Source organism: Peromyscus eremicus, chromosome 4 (genome assembly GCF_949786415.1).
Source record: "Peromyscus eremicus chromosome 4, PerEre_H2_v1, whole genome shotgun sequence".
Classification (NCBI taxonomy): domain Eukaryota; kingdom Metazoa; phylum Chordata; class Mammalia; order Rodentia; family Cricetidae; genus Peromyscus; species Peromyscus eremicus.
In genome coordinates, this window is record NC_081419.1 from 116,894,370 (window position 1) to 116,913,648 (window position 19,279).

The 19,279-nt window shown below is 38.4% G+C and overlaps 1 pseudogene; it reads left to right on the forward strand.

The window, feature by feature from the left end:
- The first annotated feature begins 715 nt into the window (after nucleotides 1-715).
- On the forward strand, nucleotides 716-1,334 carry LOC131907890 (TGF-beta receptor type-1-like; annotated as a pseudogene).
- Nucleotides 1,335-19,279: the final 17,945 nt, after the last annotated feature.

Genomic DNA, 19,279 nt, shown 5'->3' on the forward strand with positions numbered 1-19,279 from the left:
AAGATTACTGCACTCTGTCACATGACTGCCCTAGAACAACACATCAGGCACACAGGTAGGTGATTTCAGTTCCCACGCTACCCCAAACCCCCTCTTTGGCAAGAGGAATTGTTTTTATGGTGGTCTAACATCCATAGGCTATTAGAGATATAAGCAATTTTAGAGACTTCCCTAGAAATCTAAATTCTCTATTTTACAGTGCCCAGTTATACACAGGAATGTGAGCCTACCATGTTTGCATTCATGTTTAAGTAAGATTTTCATTAAAATACAATATACTTGGATAAAAGCACACAAATCATAAATGTATGGCTTAGTTGGAACTTGCAAAGTACATATATTGAACTCAGCTTGAAAAGTAGAATGTTCCATTTGTGGTGATATTGTGTCCCCCAATATTTGGCTCCTGGTTTGTTTTTTATTAATAAGACCATTTAAGATTCGTGTTACATTTGGTGTCCAACTTGTGGGGTACAAACTCTTGAAAAAGTTACTTGCCTGTAGCCTTGCAGTCCCTAGCTCAGGCCTGAGCTGCACGAGGCTGGTTATGGTGGACTACACTGGTAGGATTTGCTGAAGGAGGCAAAGGTAGGAGGATCCCGAGTTCGAGGCCAGCCTGGGAGGCTTGCTAAGGAGAAGCTGCGGCTAGGCCAGGCCCCAAACAGTGGTGGCGGCTACTGCCCCGTGTTGCCAGCTGCTTCTCATTGTGTTGGTGATGGCAGTGATGCTGCAACCAGGGATGAAGGGTCTATCTCTGCTTGTTCAGAGAACAATTGCCAGGACCATCATGTTACAAGAAAGCATTGGCAAAGGTTGATTTGGAGAAGTCTGGGAAGACAAATGGTGGGGAGAAGTTGCTGTGAAGATGTTCTCTTCTAGGGAAGAAAATTCATGGTTCCCAGAGACAGAGTTTTATCAGACTGTCATGTTATGCCATGAAAACATCCTAGGATTTATAGCAGCAGACAACAAAGACAATGGCACATGGACTCAGCTGTGGCTGGTGTAGGATTACCATGAACATTGGATTCTTTTTGGATTACTTGAATAGATACACTGTCACAGTGGAAAGGGTGATCAAACTCGCTCTGTCCCTGGCCAGCTGTCTTGCCCATCTTCACATGGAGATTGTTGGTACCCAAGGAAAGCCAGCTATTGCTCACAGAGATTGGAAATCAAAGAATATCTTGGTGAAGAAGAATGGAACCTATTGTATTACAAACTTGGGTTTGGCTGTGAGACACGATTCTGCCACAAATACAATTGTCATTGCTCCAAACCACAGAGGAGGCAAAAAAAAAAAAAATTCTGCAGGGAAACACCACCATTCCTAACAGCAACTTTGAAATCTTCAAAAAGATGATGGGATCCCACAATGATGATTCTACATGAACTATGATAAATCCATTAAGCTGATTAATACCACCCAAAGATCGGCTTTGGACTACAAACTGCTCAGGACAATTTCGAGATGGCTAGCTGAGATGATCCAGATTCAAAGACTACTTGAGCAAGGACTTGAGACAATTAACCCAAAATTTTTCTTTTCAGGATCCCATAAAGATGACTTCACCCCCGAACAGCAGGAAGTAATTTTAAGAAATTCCCAAGAAGTGGGGTGGGTGGTTTTTAGTTGTTTAATGGGTTGTGGATATTGTTACTTTTTATGATGGTTGGTTACAAGTTGTAAATTGTTAATGGTCAGAAAAAAAAGCTAAGCAAAGGAGATTAGATTCAGGGTTCTTGTTTTTTGTTTTTTTTTTTTTTTAAGGAGGATATAGGTAAGAGGTAGATTATCTACTCTAAAAAAGAGATATAGAAATAATAGCATAAATGGGTAGATTATTGAATCTACTATGAAAAGAAAAAAGAGAGAATATGGATATGATAAGATCAAAGAATATGATAAGAAAAAGATTATTGAGTCTACTTTCAAAAAGGAACTACTTGTTTTAAATATTTTACATTAGATTGAATTTTTGTATATTGTATACAAATTTTGTATTGGACTCACCAAAACAGGATAAATAATGAAATTTTTTGTCTGAATTTATCAAATGTTAATGGACTGGATATTGTTAATTTATATAATGGAGTTTTTTGTCTGAATCTGTCAAATGTTAATGGACTAGATATTGTTAATGTAATTCTTGACTGTATATATTGTATATACTTATTGGATATAGTTTTTCTTATATTAGTTATAAGCTTCTTTTATTATTTTAGACAAACAAGAGAAAATGTGGTGATATTGTGTCCTCCAATGTATTGTGCACCCTAATAAACTTATCTGGGGTCAGAGAACGGAACAGCGACTAGATAGACATAGAGACCAGAAAGTGGTGGCACACACCTTTAATCCTATCACTTGGGAGGCAGACATCCATCTGGATCTCTGTGACTTCAAGGTCACACTGGAAACAGAGCCAGGCATATGGTGGCACACACCTTTAATCCCAGGACTTGAGATCTCGTATCTAGCTTGGGAAAGACATATGCCTTTAATCCCAGGAAGTGATGGCAGGAAGCAGAAAGGTATGTAAGGTATGAGGACCAGGAACTAGAGGCTTTTAAGCTTTTGGGCTTTTAGCAGCAGTTCAGCTGAGATCCATTCAGATGAGGACTCAGAGGTTTCCAGTTTGAGGAAGCAGTATTGGCTAAGAAGTTGTCGAGGTGAGGTTGGCTGTAGCTTGTTCTACTTCTCTGAACTTTCAGAATTCACCCCAAAACCTGGCTCCTGAGTTTTTTTTTGTTGTTGTTGTTGTTAATAAGACCATTTAGCAATTCATCTACATCCATTAACCACTAAAATCTCTCATTGTGCATCCTTATAACACACCTACAAGAATGGCTAAAATGAAAAAGACAAGAGTAAACTCTGTCTTGACTCCTAAGAGGACAGACCAATCTCACCTGCCTTTGAAATTTACGTAAGAAAAGCCATACAGTAAGAGCTGTTGGATGTTGTGCTCCTGTCTGTAAAGAGCTGTGTATATGAGGTGCATTAATTCTGTCTGCATGCTTTCACATATTCTGTTCACTTCCGTTGCTGTTGTCACACAACATTCACTGGCATAAACATGCTAAATTTTATGTGCTGTACTATGAATGGGCATAGAATCTCATGTCATCTTGAAAATTCTATGGAATATATTTGTTGTTTTTTAAAAATATGAACACGGAATTTTTGTTAAGTATAAAACTCAGGTCACATACATATGTACACACCCTCTGCTGAGTATATTTAATGTTGTTCAAACTCATATGTAACAATAATAAAGAGGCCATGAGTTAGAGAGGGCATGGGGGAACATGAGAAGAGTTGTGGAGCTGGAGGGTGGGGTAGAAGTGATACAAATACAATACTCATGTATTAAATTATTTTTAAAAATGTAGAATATCCAGTTTTGCCAGCACCATTTGTTGAAGATGCTTTCTTTTTTCCATTGTGCACTTTTGGCTTCTTTGTCAAAAATTATTTGTTCATAGGTGTGCGGATTAATGTCAGGGTCTTCAATTCGATTCCATTGGTCCACATGTCGGTTTTTATGCCAGTACCAAGCTGTTTTTATTACTGTAGCTCTATAGTAGAGCTTGAAGTCAGGGATCGTGATGCCTCCAGAGGTTGTTTTATTGTACAGGATTCTTTTGGCTATCCTGGGTTTTTTGTTTTTCCATATGAAGTTGAGTATTATTCTTTCCAGGTCTGTGAAGAATTGTGTTGGTATTTTGATGGGGATTGTATTGAATCTGTAGATTGCTTTTGGTAAGATTGCCATTTTTACTATGTTAGTTCTGCCTATCCATGAGCATGGGAGATCTTTCCATTTTCTGACATCTTCTTCAATTTCTTTTTTCAGGGACTTAAAGTTCTTGTCATATAGGTCCTTCACTTGCTTGGTTAGTATTACCCCAAGGTATTTTATGTCATTTGTGGCTATAGTAAAGGGTGATGTATCTCTGATTTCCTTCTCCACTTTTTTGTCCATTGTATATAGGAGGGCTACTGATTTTTTGGAGTTGATCTTGTATCCTGCTATGTTACAGAAATCCACAAAGATACCCCCACAACAGACTGCTGGCAATGGTCGAGAGACAGTCCGAACTGACCTACTCTGGTGATGGGATGGCCAAACACCCTAATTGTCGTGCTAGAAACCTCATCCAACTACTGAGGGATCTGGATGCAGAGATCCATGAATAGGCCCCAGGTGGATCTCTGGGAGTCCAATTAGCGAGAATGAGGAGGGTTTATATGAGCGAGAATTGTTGAGACCAAGGTCGGATAAAGCACAGAGACAAATAGCCAAACAAACGGAAACACATGAAATATGAACCAATGGCTGAGGGGTCACCAACTGGATCAGGCCCTCTGAGTGGGTGAGACAGTTGATTGGCCTGATCTGTTTGGGAGGCATCCAGGCAGTGGGACCGGGTCCTGTGCTCATTGCATGAGTTGGCTGTTTGAAACCTGGGGCCTATGCAGGGTCCCTTGGCTCGGCATGGGAGGAGGGGACTGGACCTACCTGGACTGAGTCCACCAGGTTGATCCCAGTCTGTGGGGAAGGCTTTGCCCTGGAGGAGATTGGAATGGGGGGTGGGCTGGGGGGAAGGTGAGGGGGGCGGGAGGGGGGAGAACAAGGGAATCTGTGGCTGATATGTAGAACTGAATTGTATTGCAAAATAAAAATTAAAAAAAAATGTAGAATATTCAGGCCATATGATAGCCTAACTATGACTTTAGCTAACAAGCTTAAATATGCTTGTACAAATTCACATACTTATCAACAATTGTCTCTGTAATTTTAGCCATTCTTGAAGGTATACTATAATTTACTTTTGTGACAAAAATAGTTGAGTAATTTTCTTTCTAGCATTTAGTGGACGTTTGGTACATGCCCCTCTTGAGTTTGATCTTGCTGCCAAAGTGCCCTACTAGGACTTTATCACCTCAGATATACTGAATGTCTAAAACTGAACGACAGGAAACAAATATGAAGCAAGGATTTAACCTCAAGGAGTTCATGCTCAGTTTGGAAAGGTAAGAATTCTACACGTGACATGAGCAGATCACAAGTACCGAGGCATTTTCAAGTAATGTGAAATGTTGGGTCAATGTGTGGTAAATATTGGTCCTAATTGTTGAATGTAAACATAGACTCAGTGCCTGAGTCCAGAGATGAGAAAGATGGCAGAGCACTGGTGCTTGGAAGAACTTTAGGAAGGAAACTAACTTTCAGCTGGGCATCTGAAAGCCAGAAAATTGCAGGTGGAAAATTCTATAGTATTTCATGTCATCCACACTTATGGAGTGCAACACTAAGCATATGTTTTAATATTAACAATGACCTTAATGGCCAGGTGTATCACTCAAGATCACAAACACAAGGTACACAAACCAGCTCATTGACTGTTTCAGAGAGTGGGTGTCATTCATTGAGTTTTCTGAACACCGTCTAATCTTTTGCAGTCACTGTGGCGCTGGTTGTTTAGACCAAAAGAATAAAATGTTCTCTAATGGAATCTTATCTGCTATTTGGAGTAGAAGGTGAATTACATAAAATTTCTCTATTTCTGATTGCAAATCATTGAAATAAATCTCTCATTTCTTATAGTGAAGTGAAAAGAAGAAATAATACACAGTTATATATCACTAGAAAGGACTTTATGCCCCATTTAACTTAATGAGTATTTCGGGCAAGGTTCTACAGAGGAACAGAATCAATAAAGTGTGTGTGCATGTGCGTCTCTCTCTCTCTCTCTCTCTCTCTCTCTCTCTCTCTCTCTCTCTCTCTCTGTGTGTGTGTGTGTGTGTGTGTGTGTGTATGTGTGCACGTGTGCCTCTGTGTGTGTGTTAGATTATATACTGTAGCAGGAATATTAGAAGGTCTTATTAATAAAATCAATCCTGAGCCAGGTATTGGGGTGTACACTGGAAGATCAGAGAACCAGAACAGGCCACAGCTACCTCACCTCGCCGGATCCTCAGCTGGTCTTGTTTCCTTAGACTGGAGGCCTCTGAGTCCTCATCCAGAATGGGTCTCAGCTGAACTGCTGCTAGAAGCCTGAAAGCTTAACCAGCCAAATGCTTAACCAGCCAAATGCCTCTAGTTCCTGGTCTTCACGCCTTACATATCTTTCCTTTCTACTGTCACTCCCTGGGATTAAAGGCTAGCTTTCTGGGATTAAAGGCATGAGTCACCGAGTTTGGCTGTATCCTTGAACACATGGATTTCTGCCTCTGGAATGCTAGGATTAAAGATGTAAGTGCCACCATTTTCTAGCCTTTGTATCTAGTAGCTGTTCTGTCTCTGACCCCAGATAAGCTTATTAGGGTGCACAATATTTGGGGCAACACAATACCACCACAATATACCATATGGAGACTTATTAGATTAGTTTATATGACCAGGGTTGAGTAGTCCAGAAGTGGTCGTCTGAACACTGGAGAGAGTGAGCACCTGGAACTGGATCCATGAAGCTGGATGCCTCAGCCTTCCCATTCTGCACTGAAGGTGTAGTGGTTCCTAGAGTCACTATGTTGCCTCCCTGTTGGAAAGCTGGAGGCTGATGTTGCAGAGGCAGTAGTGGCAGTGGCGGAAGCAGCAGCCATAGATGTACTAGCGCAGCAAGAAGCAGCTGAAAAGGGCAGATGCAAACTACTCTCTCCTTAGCCCTCTCTGTACTCAGCCTGCCTGCTGGAAAGTGTTGCTCACTTCCCGCTGGCGGAAGCACTCTCGTGAATGTGCCCAGTGGTGTGTCTCTGAAGTGATTCTAAATCCAGTCAAGCTGGAAATGAAGATTAGCCATCTCAGTGGCTATCTTTAAAATGGAGACCTTAACTGTAAATATGACTTTGATTTTTTTGTCTTAAGAAAACAAAACCCTGGGCAAAGGTACTAGGAGCTACATTTTCCGGTACTGCTTGAAACTTGTTGAGCCCAATTAAAAAAAGAGAAAGACAAAAAGGTAGAGATGGTGGACTAGTTTGTTACTCCTTCCTGTGGCCTGGAATATGGCTGAAATTCCAGGAGCCACCTTGGCCACCTTGCACCATGACCTTGTGAATGAAAGCAGAGGAACAAGAATATCTAACAGAAAACTGAAGTAACTTTGTCATTGAGTAATTTGAGGAACCTGGACTGTGAATCTTCATTTGTCATACATGCATATTTGTGCATTTATGTGTGTATGTGGGGTGTGTGTGTGTGTGTGTGTGTGTGTGTGTGTTGCACATATGTGTGTAGGTACACATTGTATGTATGAATGGGGAGGCCAGAAGAGGGTGTCAGATAATCTACTCAATTGCCTTTCACCTTATCTCTTTGAGATAGGCTTTCACTAAACTTGAAGCTAAGCTGCACTCATCAAGCCCTAGCAGTTCTCCTGTCTGAGTTTTGACCCTGCCCAGGGCTGAGGTTACAGGTGTGCAGAATCACATCTGCCTTCTGATGGGTGGATTCAAACTCAAGCCCTTGCATAGCAAGTGCTCTTATCCACTGAGTCATCTTCCCATCCTCTCAATCATCCTTTTTAAAATTATATTTTAATTTTTAATGTATATGTGCAGGGGTGTCTTTGGCTGTGTGTACATGTGAGTGAAGTTGGCCATGGAGATCAGAAAAGGGTATAGGATCCCCTAGAACTTGAGTTACAGGTGGTGTGAGTTGACCATCATGGGCACTGAGAACTGTAAGAACAGCATTCTTTCTTAAGCACCAAGTCATTTCTCCAACCCACCTCAATTGTCTTTTATATAACAAATCTTTTTGAGTTTCAGTCACTCTGTTGTTTATATTTGAGTCCAAATTCTAGCTGATATCAGGGTATATCATCCATACTTCCCCAGTCTACAGATTACTGACCATCAAGGGATTCTGAGTATCTTGATTTGAGCTTGACTTCCTGCTCTACCTCCAATATCGCTATTGATTGAGTTCTAAACATTCTCTTTTCCCTCCATTATAGATTCCTCTGTCTGGCATTTGGACTGGCAGACCTTCTATAGATAGCTCAGACTTTGTTACAATTTCTACATCAGAGATATTGGTGGCACAAAGTAACTGAGACATGTTGAGAGGCTATGTGAGAATATGATGCCATCACCCAGAAATGTAACCAAACCCTTGTTCTACAAAGCCCACATATCACATTACATTTTCCTAAAATATCCACAGACTATATCTGGTTCCATGGGAGCTTCCAAATAATTGTTCCCCAACAAAGCATAGAGACTCCCTTCTAAATCTGGATAGGTCTTTGGGCTGTCTCAATGACAAAGGACAACTGAAAAAAATACTACATGGTTTTCAAGGCTGGATCATACAAGGTTACACAATTTCTGCCTGGTGCTCCAGCTGGGGACATATATGTGCCCAGCTCTAAATTGCCATCTTATAAGTCTGCTATGTTAAAGTCATCATGCTGGAAGACCACATGGACCAGAGATACTTCAGAATGGACATTCCCCAGTCCTGTAGCTGTTTAAGGTCTGCCAGTCCAAATGCCAGACAGAGGAATAAGGAATTGCTCATGTTTATCCTAACCCTGGCTTCTGTCTGACATGAGAAACCATTAGTCACCTCATAACAGAGACATAATAATATAAACATTGTGGTTTTAAGGCACTGAGGGAGGACAGGGGAATCCATGGCTGATATGTAAAATTAAATTAAATTATAAAATACAAAAAGAAAGCAATCAAAGCATGAGTTGGTAATCAAGCAACATTGCTCCATGATTTCTGCTTCAAGTCTTCACCTGAGATCCTGCCCTTTCTTCCTTTAGTGATGAACTGTAACTTGTAAGCAGACTCTCCAACCTTGAGCAGAAATAAACCCCGTTTCCCTTAACTTGCTTTTGGTAAGAGCGTTTTATGATAGCAACAGAAAGGAAACCGGAATGAGTCTGGATACTTTTCAATCAGCTCATAAAGCAGAACTGTGAATCCCCTATGATGTCTACATCTGGGTCTTAGCTCAGCTCTCTAGACCAATTCAAACCAATTTAGTCTCCACCTTCACAAGTGAGCTCTCAGCTACTGACGGCATCTTTTTTGTTTCTTGTGAACTTTCTCTTCTACAAATGCTGAGTATTGATTACTGCAGGAGAGGAAGACATCAATAACTCCTTCTTGAGGCCACTCTCCAGAGTAAAAAGTAAGGGTAAAAAGCCAAAAGCTTTTCTGTAGAGAGGTCATAAGCATACTGTAATGCAGTAGAAGGCAAAGGAAAAAAATCAACATATAAAGTTGGATATTGACTAGAATTATAATTGTATAAAATAAACAGGCTATAATTTACAAGGATGTTTCAAAAATGATGATTTTTAGGGATGTACCTAAAATGATGATATTAAAAACTTCTATTTTATAGATGCTGTTAGGATACTTACATTTAATGCTCTTGATAACTTTAAATTAATTAAATTTGTCCTTTGATAATCTCACACACGTGTTTAATGAATTCTGGTTACTCTTGTCCCCACTCTCTCACATCTTCCACTGTTGCCAAAGCTACTTTCTCTTTACAAGGTTTTTTTCTCATGTTCATGGTGTGTGTGTGTGCATGTGTGCGTGTGTGCGTTAGTGCGTGCGTGTGTGTGTGTGTGTGTGTGTGTGTGTGTGTGTGTGTGTGTGTGTGTACCAGTGAGTTTAATCGGGGCAGTATGTGTTACTATAGCTTAGAAAGTATCCTCTCGAGTCTGATGGGCTCACCAGTGGCTACACAACTGAAGATAATATCTGTCCCTCCCCTAAAATGTATCAGTATCCAATAGTTTCATAGGGGAGGCCCACATGCCCCTCCCCAAAACTTCACTGTTGACAGGCCCAGTCAACCCTCACATTGTTCACAGAAATAAATAAATAAATAAATAAATAGAATGATTGTATTTAGTGCCCAGTCAGCCTGCTTAAGGTCAGACAGTCCAGTTGACCTTTTAGCTAATGGCCAATAAATTGGCTCTTCCAGTGGAGGAAAGCCAAGTGTTGCTGTTCAAAAACAATTCCATATCTACTACACTTTCTCTTTCCTGTCATGAAACCTGTATCAGCTTTGTTTCATTGACAGGTCATACAGCATCTCCCTTATAAGGGTCAATTTGCTTATAAAAAACTAACCAAAATTGGAATAGATTCTTTGACTTCTCTTACATTAAAAGGAAAGCAAACCTTTAATGCTGTCCATGTTCTAGCATCTAAAATAGCAGTTAAAGAGGGAACTGAGGATGAAGCTTTTTTGATAAAGTGCTTGCATAGCATGCAAGAGAGCCTTGGGTTGGATTCTTGAAGTTTTCACATCCGATAAATGGAAAAGGCAAGATTTTATTTTTTTACCATTTTTACTGTTTAGTCTAGAAAGAGATGGAGTCACTGATGATAAGAAATGAGCTCTGAGCTATGCAGAAAACTATTCGTCAAAATTAGCCTTCAGAATGACTAACCGATATAATTGTTTGACTGATGAACAGGGTAAACATTACCAATATTATTGTAAAAGTAAGACAATGGATTTTACCAAAGACCTCAGTAATCAAGACTACAGAGAATTTGAAAGAGTTTTCCCAGCTTCGTCCTTCAAGTATGTGAACATAAGGTTATAAGCCAGGAGCTGACAATGAACAGGAATGTTACTACCTGTACTTAACTATTTGATTCTTTAATTTTAAAGCATCATACACCCTGTTCAAGAGCCCCTGTGACTATTGGGTCAGAACTAAATATTTGTTATTAGAATTTATGCTACATTGTGCTATACAAGTGCAAGATGGGGCCTAGAATGAGACCATTGAAAACAGTTATTCATTTCATAAGTAAAGATACAAAACCCCATAGAAAGCAGCTTAATTACTCATGCACTAATAAGTATGGCTTTGAGCTTAGAGGCATGCAAGAGCTGGCTGTACCAGCTTGATATTTAAAAGCCAATATTTAAATAATCATGGTAATTTCAAGTCAACGGACCACGAGGAGAATATCATGGGAATTGGTACACTCTACCAATCAGGGTTTTCTTCTCTCCTTCTCTTGAAAAGTTATTTGTTAAATATGCACCAATATGTTTTTAGCCTTGACGTTTTCCTCTTGGGGGTGGGAATAGAGGTCCTTTGGACTCTGCACTGTTTTTCTCTTCTCTCTAGCCAGTATCATGAGCTTACTTTTTTTTTTTTTATCACTTAGCAGTGTCCCACAGCATAGAGGTCTTCCAGATTTTCTGGAACCTTAAGACCTGCCCACTTAACTGTCTGCTTAATGTCTGTACCTGGACAGTTCACAGTTAACTGAAGCTTAATCTATCTAAAATAAAACACTGATTCTCCATATCCCTCTTCTAGCTTGCTCTTGTTTCAATAGCATCCACTCCTAATCTCAAGGTCCTCAAAACCTGGAAGGAATCATTATCCCTGTCTTTACCTCATATGGTAGCTTAAAATGCGCTCCCACAGAAAGACAGGACCAGCACATGTGATTTTTTTTTAAGAAATATGGTATTAAACCCACAATTAAAATGACATCATCCCACAGCATGGTGGATTCTTGTTTTAATGTGACTTGTGCCATTATACGAGAAGAAGGAAAACACAAACACAGAAAACATCATGTAGTGTCAGAGATTAGAGTGATGTGTCTGTAAGCCAAGGGATGCTAAGAATTTCCAGCAATCACCAGAATCCAAGAGAAAGGCATGGTACAGATTCTTCCCTGTGTTTCAAAGAGGCTGTAGTCCAGTTGACACCTTGGTCTCATTTTTTGGCCTCTAGAACTGTGATGGGATAAATTTCTGCTAAAGATATTAAGTTGGTGGTAATTTGTTATAGTAACCCCAGAATTTAATATACTTTGCAACCCTCACACCTTCTATGTTCTGCTCACCAAATAGACTTATTAATTATGGTTTCAAACAGATCCTAGTCCATTTAATTCATCACTGCCATAAATCCAGGCCACCTTCAGCACCAGTCTAGGCACCATAATCATTTCCTAACTAGCTCAGGCTTGACCTAACAAGTCCATTCAGAAAAATACATGAAAAGCAACAGTTTTCAACATGGGGCATGACCCGTTTGGGGGTCACATATCAGACAGATATGCTGCATATCAGATGTTTGCATTATGATTTGTAACAGTAGCAATATTACAGTTACGAAGTAGCAACGAAATAATTTTGTGGTTCGAGGTTACAACAACATAAGAACTCTATTAAAGGGTTGAAGCATTAAGAACATTGAGAACCACTGCTCTAAAGCTTCAGGTTTCATTATTCCCCTATTTAAAAGTCTTGTTTCTGTTATCCCTAGATTGCACTCAATTGTCCTAACTTGCCTGGTGTCTGAAACCTTCCTCATTTTAGATTCTGCCTAGTTCATGTGTCTCATGTATCTTCCTTTGATTTTTTTTCTTTTTTCTCCCTTCTTTCAGTTCCTCAGATTCAGTACATTATTTTCTATCTCACAGCCTTCGGAAGGTTTAACTATCTAGAGAATGTCCTATTACTTTCCTCCTAGTTCCCACTTATCCACCGACCAGTTCATTCTTACCCATAGCTCTGTAAATGTTCCCTTTCTACCATGATAGTATGTACCTCTGGCAGATGTCTATGGTATGAATTTCCCACTCTCTTCTCAGGAACTGGAGGTCAGTTCCTTTCCCATTGAATGTAGGTTAGCATTACCACATGGTTGGAACCAAAGAATTTTATGAAAGTTTTATTGTATGAAATCCCAGATTAGATCTATATACAATGTCTAGTTAATTTTCTCAGGAGAATTCAGCTATTGTACTATTAATTCAATCAGCCTGAGACATCGGGCTAGAGATGTCATGTGACAATGTTCCATTTGACATCCCTGTCTGAACTTCATCTCTTAGCTATTCTTATCACCAAATGGATGAGTGAAAATGTTTGAATCTTGTAAGCCAATCTGTTCATCAGCTGAGTTTTACTGGGTGACACTCAATCTCTCCACAAGGATAAAAAATTCCATGCTGTCAATCTGATTAAATTCCTGATCGACAAGCCCACTAGACATAATCCAGGAGGTACTGTTTCAGACCATTAAGTCTGTGGGGTGTAGTTTATGATATAGCATTAGTCATGGGAACATCTCTGTAATAGTTATCTACAACTCACAAACATTTACATGTTAGTCTGACATCCCATGGGATCAGTTATGTGTAAGGAGGTATTTTGTTTGTCTTTCTTGCTCATCTCTGGCAGCTAACATGATTTCCTATTTTGTAGGTGCTCAATAAAACTAAGAATGTCCTGGGCTGCAGGTTCAATTTATTGGTAGAAGCTCTTGTCCAGCCTAAGTTGAGGTTTGGGGCTCAATCCCCAATAAAACCAAGACAAAAATAAGAGTCCCAAAGTTGTAATACGGTAAAATCTTAGAACACTTAAAGTTTAGCAAAACACAAAGACTTCTGGGATACCTTATGCTGAGGAAAGGGAGGAATGAGATCGTCCAATCATAGCCACTCACAATAAAATCTGACATTTGCAATTTTCAGTCGCAATGAAATAACTTAGAACTAATTCCTTGTGGGCTTTGCAAACTGACCATTCTGATTCAGAGTCCTCTACTGAGATGACAAAATGTATTATATGTTATATTAATATCTTTTGGGAGCTGAAGTAATTTACCAAATTTAATACATTAAATGTTAGAAAGTAGCTTCATATTAGAGATGGAAAAACTATCATAACTAAAGGAAGACTATCTAATCTCAATAAGATACAATACCACTTCTTGTTTTTTGCCATCAGTTTTAATAAACTCATTAACCCATGCGATGATATTTCTGCCAGTGAATATTAGAGAAATTTAAAAGAGTTAAACTATCCTCACATTCACCTGAAACAAAATAGAATTGGAAATATCAGCCTCATTTACATAATTGTTTTGGATTCCCCAGACAGAAATGATTTTCAGGGTTGTCTTGTCTGAACACAATCTGCAATTCAAAGTAAGGGCTTCAGAACTTTCTCGCTCAACTCCTTTGTGATCAGAATTCAACCTGTCTCTGGAGGTTAAATCATGCCTGAAATGTTTTATACACACCCTACATCCTTTGTTGCCAGATGATACTGACCAGTCTAAAATTAGAGTAGTAAAATGGTATTTTATTCTTCAGAATCCATCTCTGAAGGTTCTACAGACCACTGATTCTCTCTAAGTTTGACAAAAATATAATATAATATAATAATACAATATAATATATACACATATATAATGACATCTTATGCTGATGGTTCCTCACTTACCATGGTTTGGCTTTAGTTGTGTTTTTTTTTCAGCAATGTTACAATTATTTATACAGCTACTCAGCTTCTTCCTGTTGATATTCAATAAGTTACATGAGATAATTAACATTTCAATATGATCTTGCTTTACCAAAGGGTGTTTTAAGACCATTTAAGTTAGGCTGATCTAATCTACTATGTCTATTAAATGCATTTTGACTCAATATTTCAATTTTTAATGGGTTCATTAGGGTTATGGGTTCCATGGGTTATGGTGGGAAACACCACCATAACTGGAGATACATCCATGTAAGTATTCAATAAATAAGGGATTAAATTTCACAGTAAAAACACTAGAATTGAGTCTTGTAGTTGTCAGTTACTTGGATTTCTATTTTAAAAATTTATAATAACCTCAGATCTATATATTTTGCTTGTCATGTACTCAAAATCAGTTATACCTATAAGAATATATGGTTAGCTCTAATGCTGCATTGATAATATCAAATATAAGAATAATACTAAATAATATCAAATATAGAGTACTAGTGTCTTAGCACATACCCTGTTGTTATAACAAAATATCTAAAATTGGGTAGTTTATAAAGAATACAGATTTATTCAGCTCATTATTCTGGAAGATACAATACCACTTCTTATTTTTTGCCATCAGTTTTAATAAACTCATTAAATCATGAGATGATATTTCTGCTAGTCAATATTAGAGAAATTTCAAAGAGTTAAACTAGCCCCACATTCACCTGAAACAAAACAGAATTGGAAGTATCAGCCTCATTTACATAATTGTTTTGGATTCTCCAGACAGAAGCAGGGAGTCCATAGGATGACATGAGCATCTGATCAGCATCTGGTGAGGACTTCCTTGCTACATCACAACATGGCAGAAGGCAACATGGTGAAGCAAAGCATGTATGCCAGAGAGAGGTCCTGTTACAGCAAAGCTACTCTCAAGATATCCCATTAGCCCATTATAGTGGTTCGAATGAAAATGGTCCTCATTATAAGAATAGCTTGCAGAGAACTTGTTTGAGTTATATAATATATTGTTTAACAATTATTTATTAGAGATATTAATATTGCAAGTCATGGTGAGTTAAGCTATGGGTATATTAACAAATACCTCCTGAAGCACAATGAATTATCTCTGGTATATGTTACATGATCAGTTTGAACTATTGATGGAGGATAGAAGGGAGAAGATGTTTTCCAATCATTAAAGTTATTCAGAGACCTAGAAGAAACAGAAGTTGTATTTTGGGATATGTTCTCAAGACAACAAAGACCAAAAGCAGTTGGCAAACTTTGCATTGGCTCTTTGTGTTTCTGCCTTGTCCCTCAGCATCTGTGATTCAGATATAATGGTCTGTTAGTGCTGTATCCTCATATTCTTACACTTTTTATCTGAAGAAAGTGCATGGCCATGCCAATTTTTCAAAATGCAGAGTGTGTAGCACATGTCCTCTGTGAGCCTGGTATAAGACAAGAATTGGATTTTGTTTTCTCACGATGTTAATGACCACTGTAATTTGGAAAGTAAGAACTCTTAAACAAAGCAATCACTTGTTGAAGAGGATCAAAAACTCTAGACTTCTTCCTCTTAATATTTATTTTTTATTGTCCATTGGAAGACATTTAAATAAAGGAAACAAGATAACTGGTACCATGTTTGAAGTAAATAGTTGTTATATAACTATTGTGTTTACATAAGAAGGTGGCTGCTATGGTTTGAACAGGGTTTCTCCCCTCCAAGCCTCATTTAGAAACTTGGTTCCCAGTGCAGCAGTATTGAGAAGTGGGGCCTTTGGGAAGAGACTGTGTCATGGGGGCTGTGGATTAATCAACTAGTGAATGAATGGGTGTCTTAGTCTATTGCTGTGGTAAGAAACCATGACCAACCAAACTTGTAGAAGAAAGAGTTTGTTTGGGGCTTATGATTTCACAGGATTAGAGGCCATAACAATTATGGTAGGGAACATGGCAACAGACAAAGAGGCATAGTGCTAGAGCAATAGCAGAGAGCTTACATTTTATCTGCAAGTAGGAAGCAGGGGGGCAGGGTCATAGACAGAGACAGAGAGACTTAGAGACAGAGATAGAGAGAGATAGAGACAGAGAGAAACAGTGTTAAGAATGGCAAGAGTCCTTTGAAACCTCAAGTCCCACCCTCATTGACACACCACTTCCAGCAACACCATATCTCCTAGTCCTTCCCAAACAACTCCACCAACTGGGAAACGAGTATTTAAATATATGAGCCTATGGGCACTATTCTCATTTAAACCACTAAAGCAGTGGCTTAATAGGTTATCTTGGGAGTGGCTTTGTTATAACAGGAAATCTCTCTGGCCTACGTGCTCAGCTTCAACTGTGTTGCCTTCTGCCATATGGTGATGTAGCAAGGAAGCCCTCACCAGATGCTGATCAGATGTTCATGTCATGCTCTGGACTCCCTGCCTCCAGAATACTGAGCTGAATAAATTTTTATTATTTATAAACTACCCAATTTTAGGTATTTTGTTATAGCAACAGGATATGTGCTAAGACACTAGTATTCTGCATTTGCTATTATCTCTGCAGCTTTATAGCTAACTACTATGCAATACTGGGCAATCAACGGTATATTTTTAAGATGAGAGCTTTTGTTTTGGTACCTAAAATGTAGTACAGGTCTAGAAGCATCAGCATCACCTAGGATTTTATTGTCAAAACTTCTCATGCCCTATTCTAATCTCACTAAATCAGATTTTTTGTTTAGCAAAAACTCTAGGAAAACTGCATACATGTTAACATTTGAGGAGCATTAGATCTGGATATCTGTATTATGCCCACAAAATCAGTAATACATCATGTATGTTTTAAAAACTTAGATTTCAACTAGTTATAGACCTAAGAATCTCAAATAATTTGCAGTGGTGAATCATAGGAGAAACATAACTAACTATACTTACAAATTGTGTCCTGTATTTGAGACTAGGGTTCACTATACCCTGGCTGGCATGAAACTTGCTATGCAGGCCAGACTGGCCTTGGACTTAGAGATTTCCATCTGCCTCTACTTCCAGAATGCTGAGATTAAAGGCATGTATCACCACTTAAATTTTTTGTCCACACATCGTTGAGTTCATTACCTAGGTCTGAAGGACTGCTAGGGAACTGTGTGATGTTACTTTACCTGACTTCTGTGAGGACAGACAATAGTATATTGTGTGTAACCTACATGTCTCACAAAACAGAACACCAAAGTGTTTTAATTTTCTCCTTGTCTTTCTTTGGGCTGATTTTTAGATCTCCAAATTAAAAAAAAAAAACTTGTTTGCAAACCTTATGGAATGCATATGTTATCATAGCCTACCTAAGATCCCACCCATTCTAGGGAGAGGGTATTATTTTGATATGCAAGAATGACACTGCATTGTAGCATGGACATAGCATTACATGTAAGTAATAGTCCTTTCTGGCATTCATTCATTTATTCATTTGTCTGTAAAAATAAGAGTGTGCTTATGAGGGATTAAAAAAGCAAGGGTGGAATGCAATGAAAGGAAATTAATTGCGCAAATTTATTTCTTCCCTGAATAGAAAGAGAGGATTGCTTTTTGGTAAAATTTAGCTGAACATAATTTCAAACAGCTGAGAAAATGTAAACTTGATTTGATGCTCAACAATAACACTTAGATTTGTTTAATGCTTGTTGTGAAAATAATTCACTCTACATAAAATTTTTAGTGTAATTACTACCTGTAGGGAGAAAGAAGATGCAAGCCAGTTGCCATACATTGCTGGCTCTATCTAGCATAAATAAGGCAAAATACATCTAGTATAGTTTTATGGTGCCTTTTCCTTTAAGCATGTCTCTTTCCCAAAGTCACTGCTGCAAGATACTGAAAAACATTTAATGAGAAACATAAAACATGTGCAGATAAAGTAGGGAAAATATATGTGTATTGAGAGCCACTAAGACAGTGCAGTCGCCATCTTTATAATTTAGGTGTCTTGACACAGTTTTATTCCCAACTGGTTGCAGTCATTTTTCTGCTGCCCCCAAAATAAGCAAATTTTATCGTTAGTAGGTTCATAAAGCTTGTATTTGGTGGTTATAACGTTGCCTCTGGGTTTAGTTTGATAAAAAACCTGTTTCATTGGAAAGTAAATCTTGTTGCCTAACAGAATTATGAGTCTAAACTGAGCAGAACTCCAGGGAAACATATGTTCTCTTCTGTTAGTTTCAAAAATGTGAGTTTTTTACTTCTATTCCTAGTTTGACCAACAAGAGGTCAGAGATTATAGAAGATTTGTTTATAATGCATTCAAGTTCTTTTGCACTGCATGTATATGTGATCACTGTTTGGATGCCGTAACTTCCCAATACTTCAGATATGGAATTGGGTGATTACAAGGTTTCTCAAAGAACCAGGAAAGCCCCTTTCTCCTTCATTCCCTACCAGACCCAATTTCAATTCTTAGTTTTTGGTCATTCAGGAAACCATCAAAGACCCATTCAGAAAAGCCCAGAGTGATTGCTCATGGGTATAAAAATGTGCTGGCTTTTTATAGATGAAGCTGGAAAAAATCATGTGAACTGACTTGTCATTAGACAATTTCCTCCATGCATTGTAAAATGTACAGTAGTTGCGATTCAATTGTTAATAGTGTGTGGTGTCTTTAGAGCTCTTTTTTTTTTTCCTGGGCTATTTTCTTCTCAGGTAGAATGTCTTTGCGTGCTTGTAAATTTTGTTTTATAAAATAGCTGTGAACTATTGGCCAGATCAATTTATAGCTTATTTCAGAAAAAGCATTTGAGCTGCTCTCATTATCACCAAGCAGTTAATTAGCTGCTCAGATGTGTGTGTTAATGGGTAGGGCACCTTATTGTTCCTTAGAAATTATTTTTATATTTACTTGATGTTCTTTTTTTTTAAGAATATACTCAATATTCTTTTTACAAAACAGACTGGTTTCTATATTTATATAATTAACATTTTTTCTGTGGTTGTTTAACATCATTTCCTACACTT